Genomic DNA, 17,951 nt, shown 5'->3' with positions numbered 1-17,951 from the left:
TTTTTCAAATAATTCCTATTAGTGGCTTTCCACCCTTATCCAGCTAAATTGTGGAAAAACACTACATAGGATAAAGTAGAGGAGGTTTTTTGGGCCTTGCAGCGCCGTTTACGGCTGTCTGCACGGTCTCCGTGTGAGTGCAGCTCGCCCTGTAGTCTGTGTGCAGCCACAGCCGGTTGTATCCAGCTCAGGGTGCGTCACTGCCTCATACCGTAAAATACATTGTCCGTTTTTGCAAATAGTGCAGCCCGCTGCACATTTTTTCAAATAATTCCTATTAGTGGCTTTCCACCCGTATCCAGCTAAATTGTGGAAAAACACTACATAGGATAACGTAGAGGAGGTTTTTTGGGCCTTGCAGCACCGTTTACGGCTGTCTGTACGGTCTCCGTGTGAGTGCAGCTCGCCCTGTAGTCAGTTCAGCCCCAAAAAAATAAATAAATAATAAAGTTCACCAAACACACCACTTTACAGTTGTGTAGGCCACATTAGGTCATATTAAAGTCTAGTCCACAGTTTAGAAAATTAGTGTTTCTTATACCTGTTAGGAGCTGTTCAGGAATAAGCACACTAAGCCGTTAGTACTTTTCTGCTTATCTTTATCAGTCAACCAAGATGAAGAAGGCAGGGAGTAAGGCACGTGGGCGTGGGCGCGGAGCAGGGAGAGGACGTGGGGATTCTCTGCCTGCTGCGGGCACCGGTGACTCATCATCACCCAGTTTCAGCAGGGAACAGTCCTTCATGCGCAGCTTTGTCGGAGAGCGCCATACACCGCTGCTGCGTGAAGACCAAATTGAAGCCATTGTCGGATGGATGGCAGCTAACGTATCGACTTCAATTAGTGCCACATCCTCTCAGGCACAGAGCACTGGAGAGCACCCATCTGTCTCTTCACCACCTGCCAAATTGCCCAGGCAGTCAGAGAGCCCAGGACAGGAGCCGTCTCTACTTCTGTTCTCTGAATCTCTTGGCTTGGAAACAGGGGGCCAGCCAAGCAGCATTGGAGAAATGGAAGAAGAGGCAGTGTGTAGTGATGCCCAACAGCTTTTTCTCTCTGTGTCTGAAGAGGCGGGTGGGCCAGTGCCTCCGGTCACCACACCGCAGTACGCATCCGCTGATGACACTCAGGTGCCACTTTCTGGTGCGTGCTGTGCTGCTGAGACTACCCAGGAGGAGCAGTTGGTGGCAGAGGGTAGTGTAGATGAGGAGGTCCTTGACCCATCGTGGCGTGAGGGGCAGGAAGGTGGTGGGAGCAGCTCTGAGGAAGAGATTCCCCGAACGGGCCAAAGAGGGAGAGGGAGGGGGAAGACTGCGGAGCCTGTAGCCTCCATTTCGGCACCCGTTAGGAGCATGCCTCTTCCAACAGCCAAAAAGGACGCTCCCAAGACTTGCAGTGCCTGGGCCTTTTTTGGCACAGTTGCAGATGACTTTTGCTTTGTCAAATGCAAGGTGTGTCATCAGAAAATCAAAAGAGGGAGAAATGTCAGCAGCCTCAATACCTCAAATATGTGGAAACATGTGCGGACCAGGCACGCGGCGGAGTTACAAAAACACACTGAAGAGCTAGGCCAACCAACAGCGGCAGCTACCACATCTTCAGCTCGTGTTGCCTAGTACTCCAGCTCACACACAGCTGGTTCGGCTTCCTCCCAGGATCGCCATGAAAGAACCTCTGGCACTGTTGTCCAGAGACCCACTGTAATTCCACCCGCAGCACCACGTTCCCAGTCATCCTCACACTCCCAGCCCAGTCTACAGCCATCGGTAGTACAGGCATGGGAGAAAAGGCGGCCATTCTCGTCAAACCACCCACGAGCACAGGCTCTGAATGCAGGCATTGCCAAACTTCTGTCACTGGAAATGCTGTCATTCAGGCTGGTGGAGACTGACAGCTTCCGTGACTTGATGGCATTGGCAGTCCCACAGTACAATGTGCCCAGCCGCTTTTATTTCAGCAGGCAAGCCGTCCCTGCCCTGCACAAGCATGTGGAGGGACACATAAAACACGCGCTACTGAACGCCGTCAGTAGCAAGGTCCACCTCACCACCGATGCGTGGACCAGTCACCATGGACAGGGGCGATACCTTTCCCTCACTGCCCATTGGGTTAATGTTGTTGAGCCGGGTACAGATCGTGCGAGTGGCGCAGGACGTGTCCTGCCCACTCCAAGGATTGCAGGAATCCAGTCTGTACACATTGACTCCTCCTCATACACAAGTTCCTCAGAAACATTGCTGCAGGAGCCGTCACAGTCCACCTCCACATGGACCCGTGAACGTTTTACCTGTTACGACCGACATGAGCACAGCCGTGGCCAAACGTCAACGGCCGTCTTGAAATTAATTTCTTTGGGGAATCGAAGCCACACAGCGCAGGAGCTCTGGAATGCCATCAAGCAGGAGAGCGATGTGTGGTTTGTGGCAGCGAATCTCCAGCCAGGCATGGTAGTTTGTGACAATGGCCGAAATCTGGTGGCAGCTCTGGGCCTAGGCAACCTCACTCACATCCCATGTCTGGCACATGTGCTCAACTTGGTCGTGCAGAGTTTTTTGAGGGAATATCCGGATCTTGATGCACTGCTGCACAAGGTCCGCCTAGAGTGTGCTCACTTCGGTGTTCCAGCACCGCAAGATCGCGCATTGCAGCTCTGCAGCGCCGATTCCGCCTTCCGGAACATCGCATCATATGTGACCTACCTGCATGGTGGAATTCCACGTTACATATGTTGGAGCGGTTGTGTGAGCAGCAGCAAGCAGTAATGGAGTACCAGCTGCATCAGGCGCAAAGAAGTCGCACTCCGCGCCGTTCAGACTTCACAACCACAGAGTGGGCCACTATGAAGGACATCTGCCAGGTTTTGCATCCCTTCGATTATTCCACGCGGATGGCGAGTGCAGATGATGCACTAGTCAGCATGACTGTCCCCCTTATCAGCGTGCTTCAACAAACACTGCAAGCGCTACGGGATGATGTTGTGGAAGAGGTGGAGGATGAGGACTCACCATTTCCATCAGCTTCTGGACAGTCAACGCCACGTGGTTCCTCACAAACGCGTAGGCAGGGGACACTTTGTGAGGAGGATGAGGAGGAGTCAATGGCGGAGGAAGATATCCGTCCAGAGGAGGGAGTTACACAATTGTCCAGTAGTCAGTGTGTACAGCAAGGGTGGGGTGATGAAGAGCGGGCAGAGCTCACGCCTCAAGCAGGGGACAGCGTTTCTTGGCCAGTTGGCAGTCTGCAGCACATGGTTGATTACATGCTGCAGTGCCTGAGAAACGACCGGCGCATCGCCCACATTCTCGACATGGCTGATTATTGGATGTACACCCTCCTCGATCCTCGCTACCGGGACAACGTACAAAGCCTCATCACACCGTTGAACCGGGAGCGTAAAATGCAGGAGTACCAAGACACACTGGTGAATTCCATCATCTTCTCCAGTCCAACTGAGAGAAGTGCTGCTAGTGCTTTACAAAGCAGCTCAATGCGTCCAGGCAGTGGAGGAGGCTCTACACAAAGAGGGAGCAGAAGCAGTGCCTCTGCCCAAGGCAAGACCAGTATGGCCCAACTGTGGCACAGTTTTGTGTGCCCGCCCCAATTGTCTACACCATCACAGGCGGCTCCAGTCAGCAGGAGGCAACGGTTCCGTCAGATGGTGACAGACTACATGTCTTGCCCTCTTACTGTACTCCCAGACGGCTCTTCCCCTTTCAAGTTTTGGGTCTCTAAGCTGGATACATGGCCAGAGCTAAGCCAGTATGCATTGGAGGTGCTGGCTTGCCCTGCGGCTAGTGTATTATCGGAACGCGTCTTTAGTGCTGCAGGTGGTGTACTAACAGACCGTCGCATGCGACTATCCTCCGATAACGTTGACCGGCTTACTTTCCTGAAAATGAACCAGGCCTGGATCTCGCAGGAATTTGCCACTCCTCTTCCTGATTAAATAATTGGGTGACTGTCTACAGTATCCAGGTCTCCTGTTGTGTTCATCTTTCTACCACCTGAACTGTAATTCCTGGGCTTCAACACCGCCAGTTGAGGCTCAGAAGTGCCGACTGCACAGTCAAAACATACGACCCAGTGTTATTGGGTGTCAGTAATGTCAGCTGATCCCCAGCTGTGTAGCCGGCAATGTGTCCTGCGACCGCCACGCTGACACAACAACTAAAATTTAAGGGAACCTGTCCCCCCCCCCCAGGCATTTGTTACTGAAAGAGCCACCTTGTGCAGCAGTAATGCTGCACAAGGAAAAGGTAGCTATTTTTGTTTAGCTCCTTGGACATGCAGAACTTAACACTTATAAAATGTGTCCACTGATACCGTTAAACCGTCCCGGAGGTGGACTTTCCTTCGTAATGTGACGCAGCACAGCCGTCATTCCTACCCCCTTGGCGCCGTGCGCCGCCTCCTCAGCGTTGTTTGATTCTGTCCCGGAGCCTGCACTGTTATGTTATCCCTTGGCCAGGCACACTTAGCGCTGCCCGTCTTCTGACATCATTTGGTGTCAGGCTGACTGGGCCTGTGCGGCCGCGCTGGCCAAGATCCCGCCTCGCAGTGTCTTCTGATTTAATCACACTGCGGGCCTGGGATCCATGGGCATGCGCAGTGCATATCTTTACCTCAGACTATCACTCATCTCCCTCCGCCTTCTTCAGACTGTGCGCCGTCAGCTGATCCCTAATAGCATGCCACGGCCGTGACGCCGCACAGTCTGAAGAAGCCCAGAGGGAGGGGAGTGAGAGGCGAGGATAAGCACTGCACATGGCCACGGATCCCAGGCCCACAGTGGGATTACATTAGACGACACTGCGAGGGGGATCTCGGCCAGCGCGGCCGCACAGGCGCAGCCAGCCTGACACCAAATGATGTCAGAAGACGGGCAGCGCTAAGTGCGCCTGGCCAAGGGATAACATAACAGTGCAGGCTCCGGGACAGAATCAAACAACGCTGAGGAGGCGGCGCACGGCACCAAGGGGGTAGGAATGACGGCTGTGCTGCGTCCCATTATGAAGGAAAGTCCCACCTCCGGGACGGTCTCACGGTATCATGGGACACATCTTATAAGTGTTTAGTTCTGTGTTTGCAAGGAGCATAATGAAAAGAGCCACCTTTTCCTTTTGCCTCCTTTGTGCTGCACAAGCTGGCTCTTTCAGCTACAAACGCCTTGGGGGGGGTTAAAGGTTCCCTTTCGACTTGCTCCAATCAGGCTTCGGCCTAAACGGTGTTCCTCTGCTCATCCTGCTGTCCCTGGGCTCTAACACCGCTAGTTGGTACCTGGAAGTGCTGTCCGCACAGTCAACAGTCGCTCCTCTGTTATTGGGGTTCAGTAACGTCAGCTGTTCCCCAGCTGTGTGTGCGGCAATACCTCCAATCTGCTCCTCCTGCTGTCCCTGGGCTCTATCACCGCTAGTTGGTGCCTGGAAGTGCTGTCCGCACAGTCAACAGTCGCTCCTCTGTTATTGGGGTTCAGTAACGTCAGCTGTTCCCCAGCTGTATGTGCGGCAATACCTCCAATCTGCTCCTCCTGCTGTCCCTGGGCTCTAACACCGCTAGTTGGTGCCTAGATATGCACTGCACATGCCCATGGATCTCAGGCCCGCAGTGTGATTAAATCAATAGACACTGCGAGGCGGGATCTCGGCCAGCACGGCCGCACAGGCGCAGCCAGCCTGACACCAAATGATGTCAAAAGACGGGCAGCGCTAAGTGCACCTGGCCAAGGGATAACATAACAGCGCAGGCTCCGGGACAGAATCAAACAACGCTGAGGAGGCGGCGCATGGCGCCAAGGGGGTAGGAATGACGGCTGTGCTGCGTCACATTACAAAGGAAACTCCCACCTCTGGGACGGTTTAACGGTGTGAGGGGACACATTTCATAAGTGTCTAGTTCAGCCTTTGAAAGGAGCATAATTAAAAGAGCCACCTTTTCCTTTTGCAGCATTAGTGCTGTACAAGATGGCTCTTTCAGCAACAAACGCCTGGGATGGGGGTTAAAGGTTCACTTTCAACTTGCTCCAGTGCAGGCTTCGGCCTACACTCTGCTCCTCCTGCAGACTCTGGGCTCTAGCACCGCCAGTTGGTGCCCGGAAGTGCTAGCTGCACAGAGAAAAACACCCGCCAATGTGTCAGAGGGGTTCATCAACGCCAGCTGTTCCCCTGCTGTTTAGCCGGCAACGTGTCCTGCAAACGCCACACAGACACAACAGACTGAAAACTGCCTCCAGTGCAGGCTTCGGCCTACACTCTGCTCCTCTGCTCCTCCTGCTGACCCTGGGCTCTAACACCGCCAGTTGGTGCCCGGAAGTGCTAGCTGCACAGAGAAAAACACCCGCCAATGTGTCAGTGGGGTTCAGCAACGCCAGCTGTTCCCCTGCTGTGTAGCCGGCAATGTGTCATGCAAACGCCACGCAGACACAAAGCTGCCGCCAGTGCAGGCTTCGGCCTACAATCTGCTCCTCTGCTCCTCCTGCTGACCCTGGGCTCTAACACCGCCAGTTGGTGCCCGGAAGTGCTAGCTGCACAGAGAAAAACACCCGCCAATGTGTCAGTGGGGTTCAGCAACGCCAGCTGTTCCCCTGCTGTGTAGCCGGCATCGTGTCCTGCAAACGCCACGCAGACACAATGCTGCCGCCAGTGCAGGCTTCGGCCTACACTCTGCTCCTCTGCTCCTCCTGCTGACCCTGGGCTCTATCACAGCCAGTTGGTGCCTGGAAGTGCTAGCTGCACAGAGAAAAACACCCGCCAATGTGTCAATAGGGTTCAGCAGCGCCAGCTGTTCCCCTGCTGTGTAGCCGGCATCGTGTCCTGCAAATGCCACGCAGACACAACAACTGAAATTGAAGTGAACCTGTACCCCCCAGGCATTTGTATGTATAACAGCCACCTTGTACAGCAGTAATGCTGCATTTGTACAAGGTGGCTCATTCAGTTATTGTCCTTGCACACGTCAAGGACACAAAGCTGCCGCCAGTGCAGGCTTCGGCCTACACTCTGCTCCTCTGCTCCTCCTGCTGACCCTGGGCTCTAACACCGCCAGTTGGTGCCCGGAAGTGCTAGCTGCACAGAGAAAAACACCCGCCAATGTGTCAGTGGGGTTCAGCAACGCCAGCTGTTCCCCTGCTGTGTAGCCGGCTTCGTGTCCTGCAAACGCCACGCAGACACAACAACTGAAATTGAAGGGAACCTGTCCCCCCCAGGCATTTGTATGTATAACAGCCATCTTGTACAGCAGTAATGCTGCATTTGTACAAGGTGGCTCATTCAGTTATTGTCCTTGCACACGTCGAACTCAACACGTATAAAACGTGTCCCCTGAGACCATTAAACCGTCCCTGAGGTGTGACTTTCCTTTGTAATGACACGCTGCAACCCCCTTGGTAGCGCTACCCGTCTTCTGACATCATTGGTTGGCTGGCTGCACCTCTGCGGCCGCCCTGGCCGACACAACGCCCCTCGGTGTCTTATTTATTTTGACTGCGAGGGTGTGATTGATGGGCATGAGCAGTGCATATCTTCGCCTGTCGCTCATCTCCTTCCGCCTTCTTCAGACTGTACGGCTTCATGGCCGTGGCATGCGATAAGGGATCAGCTGACGCCGCACAGTCTGAAGCAGGTGTAAGGACACGAGTGGGAAGCGAACATATTGACTGCGCAAGGCCATGAATCCCAGCCCCGCAGTGTGAATTAATAAAAAGACACTGCGCGGCTGGGATTCATGGGCATCGCGAACCGCACCGGCCGACATGAAATGATGTCAGAAGACGGGCAGCGCTAACAGCGCATGGCCAAGGGATAACACAACAGCGCAGACTCCTGTACAGCAAATAACGACGCTCAGGAGGCTGCGCCCAGCACCAAGGTGGGATTTTTGACAGCTGTGCTGCGTCTCATTACGAAGGAAAGTCACGCCTCCAAGACAGTTTGACTGTATAAGGGGCTAAATTTTACACGTGTTTCATTCAGCGTGTGCAAGTTTCAAAATTTAAAGAGCAACCTTTCACTTGTGCAGCATTACAGCTGCACAAGGTGTGGCTCTTCTAGTTTGTAACACCTGAGGGGGGGTTAAAGGTTACCTTTAAAATTGGTTCAATAAGGCTTCGGCCTACACTCTGCTCCTCCTGCAGACCCTGGGCTCTAACACCGCCAGTTGGTGCCCGGAAGTGCTGGCTGCACAGAGAAAAACACCCGCCAATGTGTCAGTGGGGTTCAGCAACGCCAGCTGTTCACCTGCTGTGTAGCCGGCAACGTGTCCTGCAAACGACACGCAGACACAAAGCTGCCGCCAGTGCAGGCTTCGGCCTACACTCTGCTCCCTCTGCTCCTCCTGCTGACCCTGGGCTCTAACACCACCAGTTGGTGCCCGGAAGTGCTGCCTGCACAGAGAAAAACACCCACCTATATGTCAGTGGGGTTCAGCAACGCCAGCTGTTCCCCTGCTGTGTAGCCGGCAACGTGTCCTGCAAACGCCACGCAGACACAACAGACCTAAAACTGCCTCCAGTGCAGGCTTCGGCCTACACTCTGCTCCCTCGGCTCCTCCTGCTGATCCTGGGCTCTAACACCGCCAGTTGGTGCCCGGAAGTGCTAGCTGCACAGAGAAAAACACCCGCCAATGTGTCAGTGGGGTTCAGCAACGCCAGCTGTTCCCCTGCTGTGTAGCCCGCAACGTGTCCTGCAAACGCCACCCAGACAAAACAGACCGAAAACTGCCTCCAGTGCATGCTTCGGCCTACACTCTGCTCCCTCTCCTCCTGCTGACCCTGGGCTCTAACACCGCCAGTTGGTGCCCGGAAGTGCTGGCTGCACAGAGAAAAACACCCGTCAATGTGTCAGTGGGGTTCAGTAATGCCAGCTGTGCCCCTTCTGTGTAGCCGGCAACATGTCCTGCAAACGCCACGCAGACAGAAAGCTGCCGCCAGTGCAGGCTTCGGCCTACACTCTGCTCCTCTGCTCCTCCTGCAGACCCTGGGCTCTAACACCGCCTGTTGTTGCCCAGAAGTGCTGGCTGCACAGAGAAAAACACCCGCCTATGTGTCAGTGGGGTTCAGCAACGCCAGCTGTTCCCCTGCTGTGTAGCCGGCAACGTGTCCTGCAAACGCCACGCAGACACAACAGACCGACAACTGCCTCCAGTGCTGGCTTCGGCCTACACTCTGCTCCTCTGCTCCTCCTGCTGACCCTGGGCTCTACCACTGCCAGTTGGCGCCCAGAAGTGCTGGCTGCACAGAGAAAAACACCAGCCAATGTGTCAGTGGGTTTCAGTATCGCCAGCTGTTCCCCTGCTGTGTAGCCGGCATCGTGTCCTGCAAATGCCACGCAGACACAACAACTGAAATTGAAGGGAACCTGTCCCCCCCAGGCGTTTGTATGTATAACAGCCACCTTGTACAGCAGTAATGCTGCATTTGTACAAGGTGGCTCATTCAGTTTTTGTCCTTGCACACGTCGAACTCAACACATATTAAATGAGTCCCCTGAGACCATTAAACCATCCCTGAGGTGTGACTTTCCTTTGTAATGACACGCTGCAACCCCCTTGGTAGTGCTGCCCGTCTTCTGACATCATTGGTTGGCTGGCTGCGCCTCTGCTGCTGCACTGGCCAAAATTTAAAAAAAAACACCACAGGAGTGATGGATTAAATAGCATGAAAAAATCTTGCTAGATATGATTCTGTCCACACTTGTGAGTCAGCACACAAATGGATGATGGATTAAATACCATGAAAAATTCACAAGATATGGATTATGCTGTGGGACTGACTGTACGCCGGACAGGTATGGGTATATTGTTGGTTTATTATTTTTACTTTTTTTTACAGGAGATCGAGGGCTTTGCAGACTAATAAAGATGGGAAACTTTGTGGAGTATGATTTCATTAAAATACTTTATTCTTACTGTGTGGTGTTTTATTAACCCTTTAACAACTATAGGATTAGTAATGGAAAGGTGTCTTATTGACACCTCTCCATTACTAAGCCAGCTTATTGTCACCTTACAATAGGAAGGTGGCATTAACCTCTCATTACCCCACTTCCCACCACTACAGGGCAAGTGGAAAGAACCACAGAAAGCTCCAGAATTGGAGCATCTAATAGATGTGCCTTTTCTGGACAGCTGCAGGCTGCTGTTTTTAGGCTGGGGGTTTTGCCGGGTTGGATTAAAAACATAAGAGGACCCCACGTCGGGTTTTAGTTTCATTCATTCTCCCCTGTTCGTGAACAGGGGACAAGGGATGACAGCCAGCTTCAGAACCACGTGCAGGGGAACAGCGCATACAGTAATGCTTCTTCCCCGGCGGCCGTCCGTGCACACGGAGGACAGGGTGCACTGTTCTCCGTATGCACGTGTGTGGCACGTTTTGTGGCCCGTGTGTCAGGGTAAAAATGGACATGTCTGCATGTTCTGCACATGGACACATGGTCCTTGAAAACATGCTGACATGTGCATAGACCCATTCATTTGAATTGGTCTAAGTGTGTCAGTATCTCCGGTACATGAGAAAACTGTCACGACACGTACCGGAGACACGTGTGAAACAGGCCTTAGAGAGGCTGCAGGGAGGACAATGATTTCTTTTTTTTTTTGAGACACAAAGGAGATAATATGTCCCCTAAGCTCCGTCTTAGCAGTGGCCCAAAATAAGTTAATATAATAATCTTTATTTTTATATAGCGCTAACATATTCCGCAGCGCTTTACAGTTTGCACACATTATCGTCGCTGTCCCTGTTGGGGCTCACAATCTAAATTCCCTATCAGTATGTCTTTGGAATGTGGGAGGAAACTGGAGTACCCGGAGGAAACCCACACAAACACAGAGAGAACATACAAACTCTTTGCAGATGTTGTCCTTAGTGGGGCTTGAACCCAGGACTCCAGCGCTGCTGTGCTATCCACTGCGCCACCGTGCTGCCCCCAAGTTATCCTCCATGAAGGTCTCCTACCAACCAGTTATATAGCGTTTGAAGTATAAAGATATGAGGGAAAATTCCAACGAAAATAAACAGTTCTACTAGTGGGGAATTCCAAAGTAGGAGAATGAGATGCAGATATAGGTGTAGATCTATCAAGGAAAACATCATGAAGGGTATTTAAATCTCCACCCAATAATTTATTAGTAGGATGCCAGCAATGAACAACTTCCACGAGTCTAGCGAAAAAAGGATTGGCAGTGTTAGGCACAATATATGCATTTTTTGTGCTTTTCCACTGCGGACTAAAAACCGCAAATGTCAGAATCAATAAAGCTTAGCCAAATCCAAACACCATCAAGTATCAAAAACAATAAAACTTTATTTCAAACATCACATGCCAAAAAGAAGCAAAAACTCATGAAAGAAATGTGCAATATTAAAAACTCACCAAATACTCATTGTAGAAACCTTACTTTCGCTGGACAGATCGTTAAGGCCCTGTTCACACGTTCAGTATTTCACATCAGTATTTGTAAGCCAAAACCAGGAGTAGGCTCCACATGACCCACGATCTCTTTACTTCCCGCAACCTTTCCTTCCTGGCCCTTACTGAGACCTGTCTGACGCCCCGTGAAACGGCCTCCACTGCTGCACTGAGTTATGGTGGCCTCCACTTTACCCATACTCCTCGCTCTGGCAACAGACATGGCGGAGGAGTGGGTTTTCTTCTTTCTAAAAACTGCTCCTTCAACCCTATTGAACCCCCACCCTCCCTTATCCTCCCTTCTTTCAGGGTTCACTCTGTCCGTATCTACTCTCCCTCTAATCTCCAAATGGCTGTCATATATCGACCAACAGGCTCAGCCACTGCCTTCATTGACCAATTTTCCACCTGGCTTCTTCACTTTCTCTCTGCTGACATCCCCAGGATTATAATGGGTGACTTTAATATCCCTACTGACACCCGCCAGCCAGCAGCCTCCAAACTCATGTCCCTTACCTCATCCTTTGGACTTACTCAGTGGTCCTCCACACCCACCCACACAGACGCACATACGCTAGACCTCATCTTCACCCGCCTCTCTTCCCTATCTAATCTCACAACATCTCCCTTCCCCCTATCTGACCACCATCTACTCACCTTCTCATCCTTGTCCTCCTCACCCGCCCCCATGTCCATCAACTAGCACATCCTCGCAGAAATCTTGCACACTTAGACATTCACAGACTCTCAGACTCTCTGCTACCTCTGTCCTCCATATCTTCAGTCCATGACATGGACAGCGCCACCGCTTTCTATAACGCTACCCTCACATCAGCCATAGACTCAGTTGCCCCTCATGCATGGCAAAGTGCGACAAATCAATAGGCAACCCTGGCACAACAATCTCACCAAAAAACTTTGACACGCATCCAAGGTCGCAGAGCAACGTTGGAAGGAAACGCGCCTGCCAGACAACTTCACTGCTTTCAAGCAAGCTACACTTGCCTTCAAATTAGCCCTCACCTCTGCTTAACATACCTATTTCACAAACCTTTTATCTTCATTATCCTACAACCCAAAACAACTGTTCAGCACATTCAAATCGCCCACCACTGCCACCTCCAACTCCCCTCATTTCTGCTGAGAACTTTGCCACCAACGTCAAAAATAAGATTGACCAAACAAGGCAAACCTTTACTGTTCCACCACCCCAACCACTCCATATAACAGACCTCTTCCCTTCCCTAACAACCTCCCTCTCCAAAATCACTGAAGGTGAGCTTATTCACCTACTTTCCAAATCACACCTCACCACCTGTGCACTTGACCCCATCCCTTTCCACTTGCTCCGCAACCTCACTAACACACTCATTCCAGCCCTAACCCATCTCTTCAACCTATCGCTATCTTCTGGTACCTTCCCCTCTGCCTTCAAACATTTCACCATCACACCCATCTTCAAAAAAACTAACTTTGACCCAACTGCTAATCCCAGCTATTGCCCCATATCACTGCTCCCATTTGCTTCCAAACTCCTTGAGCAGCATGTCCATGCTCAACTTTCCTCCCACCTCTCATCTAACTCTCTCCTTGACAACCTCCAATCTGGCTTCCGCCCTCACCACTCCACCGAAACTGCCCTGACCAAAATTACTAATGACTTACTCACAGCCAAAGCTAACAGACAGTTCTCCATCCTCCTCCTTCTTGACCTGTCCTCTGTCTTCGACACAGTCGACCACTGCCTACTGCTACAGTTTTTCTTCCCTTGGCATCAAAGACCTTGCCCTGTCCTGGATTGCCTCATACTTTTCCGACGACACATTTAGCGTTTCCCACTCCCACACTACCTTCTCATCCCACCCTCTCTGTTAGAGTCCCTCAAGGCTCTGTCCTGGGGCCTCTACTTTTTTCCATCTATACCTTTGGCCTAGGACAACTCATAAAGTCCCATGGCTTCCAGTACCACCTGTATGCAGATGACACTCAGATCTACCTCTCTGGCCCAGATGTCACCTCTCTGCTGTCGAGAATCCCGTAGTGTCTATCAGCCATATCCTCTTTCTTCAACTCTCGCTTCCTAAAACTCAATGTAGACAAAACTGAACTCATCATTTTTCCTCCATCTCGCGTATCTCTCATACCCAACCTATCTATTATGGTAAACGGCATCTCTCTCGCACCTGAAATTCGCTGCCTCGGAGTAACTCTCGACTCTGCCCTGTCCTTCAAACCGCACGCCCAAACTCTTGCCACCTCCTATCGCCTCCAACTCAAAAATTTTTCCAGAATCAGTCCCTTCCTCAGCCCTCAATCTACTAAAACTCTTGTGCATGCCTTCATCATCTCCCACCTTGATTACTGCAACACCCTCCTCTGTGGCCTCCCCGCTAACTCTCTCCACTCCAGTCTGTCCTCAACTCTGCTGCCTGACAAATCTACCTCTCTCCTCACTACTCCCCTGTTTCTCCCCTCTGCAAATCCCTCTACTGGCTCCGAATTCCCCAACAAATCCAGTTCAAACTACTAACACTGACCTACAAAGCCATCCACAACTAGTGTTGAGCATTCCGATACCGCAAGTATCGGGTATCGGCCGATACTTGCGGGTATCAGAATTCCGATACCGAGATCCGATACTTTTGTGGTATCGGGTATCGGTATCGAAACAACATTAATGTAAAAATGTGTAAAAGAGAGAATTAAAATAAAAAATATTGCTATACTCACCTCTCCGACGCAGCCTGCACCTTACCGAGGGAAGCGGCAGCGTTCTTTGTTTAAAATTCGCGCTTTTCTTTCCTTACGTGAAGTCCCGGCTTGTGATTGGTCGCATGCCGCCCATGTGGCGGCGACGCAACCAATCACAGCAAGCCGTGACGTAATTTCAGGTCATTCAGTATTTTAAAATTACGCTCCGGCTTTGTGATTGGTTGCATCGCAGTCACATGGGCGACGCAACCAATCACAAGCCGTGACGTCACGGGAGGCTGGACACGCGCGCATTTTAAAATGGACGCGTGTCCAGCCTCCCGTGACGTTCCCGGCTTGTGATTGGTTGCAGCGCGGTCAACCAATCACAAGCCGGGAGGCTGGACACGCGCGCATTTTAAAATGGCTTCCCGGCTTGTGATTGGTTGACCGCGCCGCAACCAATCACAAGCCGGGACGTCACGGGAGGCTGGACACGCGCCCATTTTAAAATGCGCGCGTGTCCAGCCTCCCGGCTTGTGATTGGTTGACCGCGCCGCAACCAATCACAAGCCGGGACGTCACGGGAGGCTGGACACGCGTCCATTTTAAAATGCGCGCGTGTCCAGCCTCCCGTGACGTCACGGCTTGTGATTGGTTGCGTCGCCCATGTGACTGCGACGCAACCAATCACAAAGCCGGGACGTAATTTTAAAATCCTTAAGGACCTGAAATTACGTCACGGCTTGCTGTGATTGGTTGCGTCGCCCATGTGACTGCGACGCAACCAATCACAAAGCCGGAGCGTAATTTTAAAATACTGAATGACCTGAAATTACGTCACGGCTTGCTGTGATTGGTTGCGTCGCCGCCACATGGGCGGCATGCGACCAATCACAAGCCGGGACTTCACGTAAGGAAAGAAAAGCGCAAATTTTAAACAAAGAACGCTGCCGCTTCCCTCGGTAAGGTGCAGGCTGCGTCGGAGAGGTGAGTATAGCAATATTTTTTATTTTAATTCTTTCTTTTACACATTAATATGGATCCCAGGGCCTGAAGGAGAGTTTCCTCTCCTTCAGACCCTGAGAACCATCAGGAATACCGTCCGATACTTGAGTCCCATTGACTTGTATTGGTATCGGGTATCGGTATCGGATTGGATCCGATACTTTGCCGGTATCGGCCGATACTTTCCGATACCGATACTTTCAAGTATCGGACGGTATCGCTCAACACTATCCACAACCTGTCCCCTCCCTATATCTCTGACCTAGTCTCCCACTATCTTCCCTCACGTAATCTTCAATCCTCTCAAGACCTCCTACTCTCCTCCACACTTATTCGTTCCTCACACAACAGCCTCCAAGATTTCTCACGAATATCCCCCCCATCCTCTGGAATTCCACGCTTCAACACGTCCGATTATCCACCATCCTCAGATCCTTCAGACGGAACCTGAAAACCCATCTCTTCAGGAAAGCTTACAGCCGGCAATAATCATTCCTGCACCACACCACCACCAGAGCTGCTGCACCCCGATCTTCTGTCTCTTCCCCATTATCCCGTAGAATGTATGTCCGCAAGGACAGGGTCCTCTCCCCTCTGTACCAGTCTGTCATCATAAATTTGTTTACTGTAATCGATATCTATAACTTTGTATAATTTCTTTACTGTAACGATATCTATATCTTTGTATGTAACCCCTTCTCATGTACAGCACCATGGAATTAATGGTGCTATATAAATAAATAATAATAATAAATACAGAAGTGGTGACGTGTTTCTATTATACTTTTCCTCTGACTGTTCCATTCCTGGTTTTTGCTTACAGATACTGACGTACATTTGCTTTGCAGCAGCAGCTGAAGGGGAAAGTTGCAACTACCCCTAGAAAAAACAGTTAATAGGATCTAAAAAACTGGACACTGCGTAATTAATATACCAGTGGCTCCCATATTAAGGGCATTGTTTTTGATGAGACCAGTGGTGGACACAGACAGAAATGGGCTCCTGTGCCAGAAGAGTATAGGAGCCCTCTGTAGTCTAATAGTTAATCATAATATATACAGGGTCGGACTGGCATTGACATCTGCTGGCATACAGGGCCTGTAGCTGCCTAGGGTCTCCGCTGCTCCAGGGTCCCCAGCCAGTGGCATGTCTCTAATTGCGGCACACCACGCAGCTGCTATGGGGGCCCCGGGTGACAGTGGAGCAGCAGCGGGTGACAGGAAGCAGAAATCGGCTGCTAATGCTAAAGCCTGTCCTCGCTGCTAAACAGAAACAAATATTCACCCTTCCCCATGCCCCCATGTGCGTGGAGAGGTGAATCTTCATTTCACTTTAATAGCGGGCAGTGTTAGCTGCAAGCTGCATCTAACACTGCAAGCTATCGGGGCCGGCAGATCAGGGCCCCCCCCGTTCCCCCAGGGGCCCCCTGCCCACGCGGCTGCTATGGGTCTGTTAGTCAGGGGGGCCCGGCGCCAGCACCGCCCCCTGTGTGCATCGCATTCAACTGTATAGGCATCATAGATGCCAAAACAGTTGAAAGCAATAATGGAGGAGCGAGTGTGGCACCCCAGGAGTCCGGTTTCCACAATGGCATTGCTTTCCTTATTGGGGGTGATGTCATGCCTGGAAGTAAGGAGGGATCCCTTTATCAGGTAATATAAACATACAGCACCTTCCTAACTCCAGACCAGAAGGGGGAACTTCCCTATAAGTTCTGGTCTGAAGGTGGGGTTAGTGAGTTCAGTGTGAGACAGTGAAGTGAGAGGAAGCATGTGATGAGAGAGACTGGGAGTGGATCTGTGACTGAGCTCTTCCCAGGATTAAGCGCAAAAGGAACTGGACACTGGAGTCCGTGGTTGCACAGGTACTAAAGGCACAGCAGCTAAAACCGGAGGGCAGGAGATTGCAGGTCTCCTGGCCCATCCAACACCTGGAGGCACCACAGCAGGTCAGGAGCCTGGGGCTGCCAGTGAGAAGACAGTGCCCATGAAAGGCTCAAGCTGTCAGCTATACGGGTTAGAAGTAACAGACACTGAGAGGAACTTTTGCAGAGCTACGGGCAGCAAGGGACAGAAAATACAGCACAGAAGGGAGGTCTCCGAACCCACCTGGCTAGGTGGATCCCAAGTTACTTCCAGACAGCCCGGACCCCATCGGCACCTGTTACCTGTGCCCGGGACTGCACCTGCAATACACCAGTAAAAGGTAAAGGAAACTGCAATCCTTGTGTCCTCCATTCATTTGCTTCAGCCTCAGTCCTGCACCCCACCATCAATCATCCCTTAACAACTGTACCTGTAGCCCTGGGGACTAAGCTCTACCTGTGGGGAGCTATACCAACGCTGCTGCAACACCATCAGCCCCAGTGGTCCCCTTTAAGCAGTGTTGGCCATTCCTGGCTGTGTACCACATGTGGCGTCATGAACATTTCCCCATAGACTTTATTTTCTACTATACTTCATCCCCTTTAGTTGGACACCCAGGGTCATGCACCGGGTCACCACTGCCATGACCACTGCTTTAAGTACGTACGGACCCGGCCCGAGTACCCTACGGTCCTAGCCGGCGCTCCATGAGCATCTGGTGACGCTCCCTCTCCCATCGGTCCCCTCTGCCTCTGACACTGCGTGTGCGCGATGACGTCACTTCATTGTTTACCCGCTCTGTGCCGGGCAGACGGCAGTGTAGCTGCTGATACCGGAACAGAGCTGGAATCAGCGTAGGAGCAAGGAGGAGAGGTGAGTATTGTGTTTGTTTTTTTATACAGTATATACAGCTCTGGCAAAAATTAAGAGACCACCACATCATAACCCTGTCATGGGCAGCCCAATCTCCAGACCTGAACCCCATTG

This window comes from Ranitomeya variabilis, chromosome 4 (assembly GCF_051348905.1).
Source record: "Ranitomeya variabilis isolate aRanVar5 chromosome 4, aRanVar5.hap1, whole genome shotgun sequence".
NCBI lineage: Eukaryota > Metazoa > Chordata > Amphibia > Anura > Dendrobatidae > Ranitomeya > Ranitomeya variabilis.
This window is presented reverse-complemented; position numbering follows the sequence as displayed.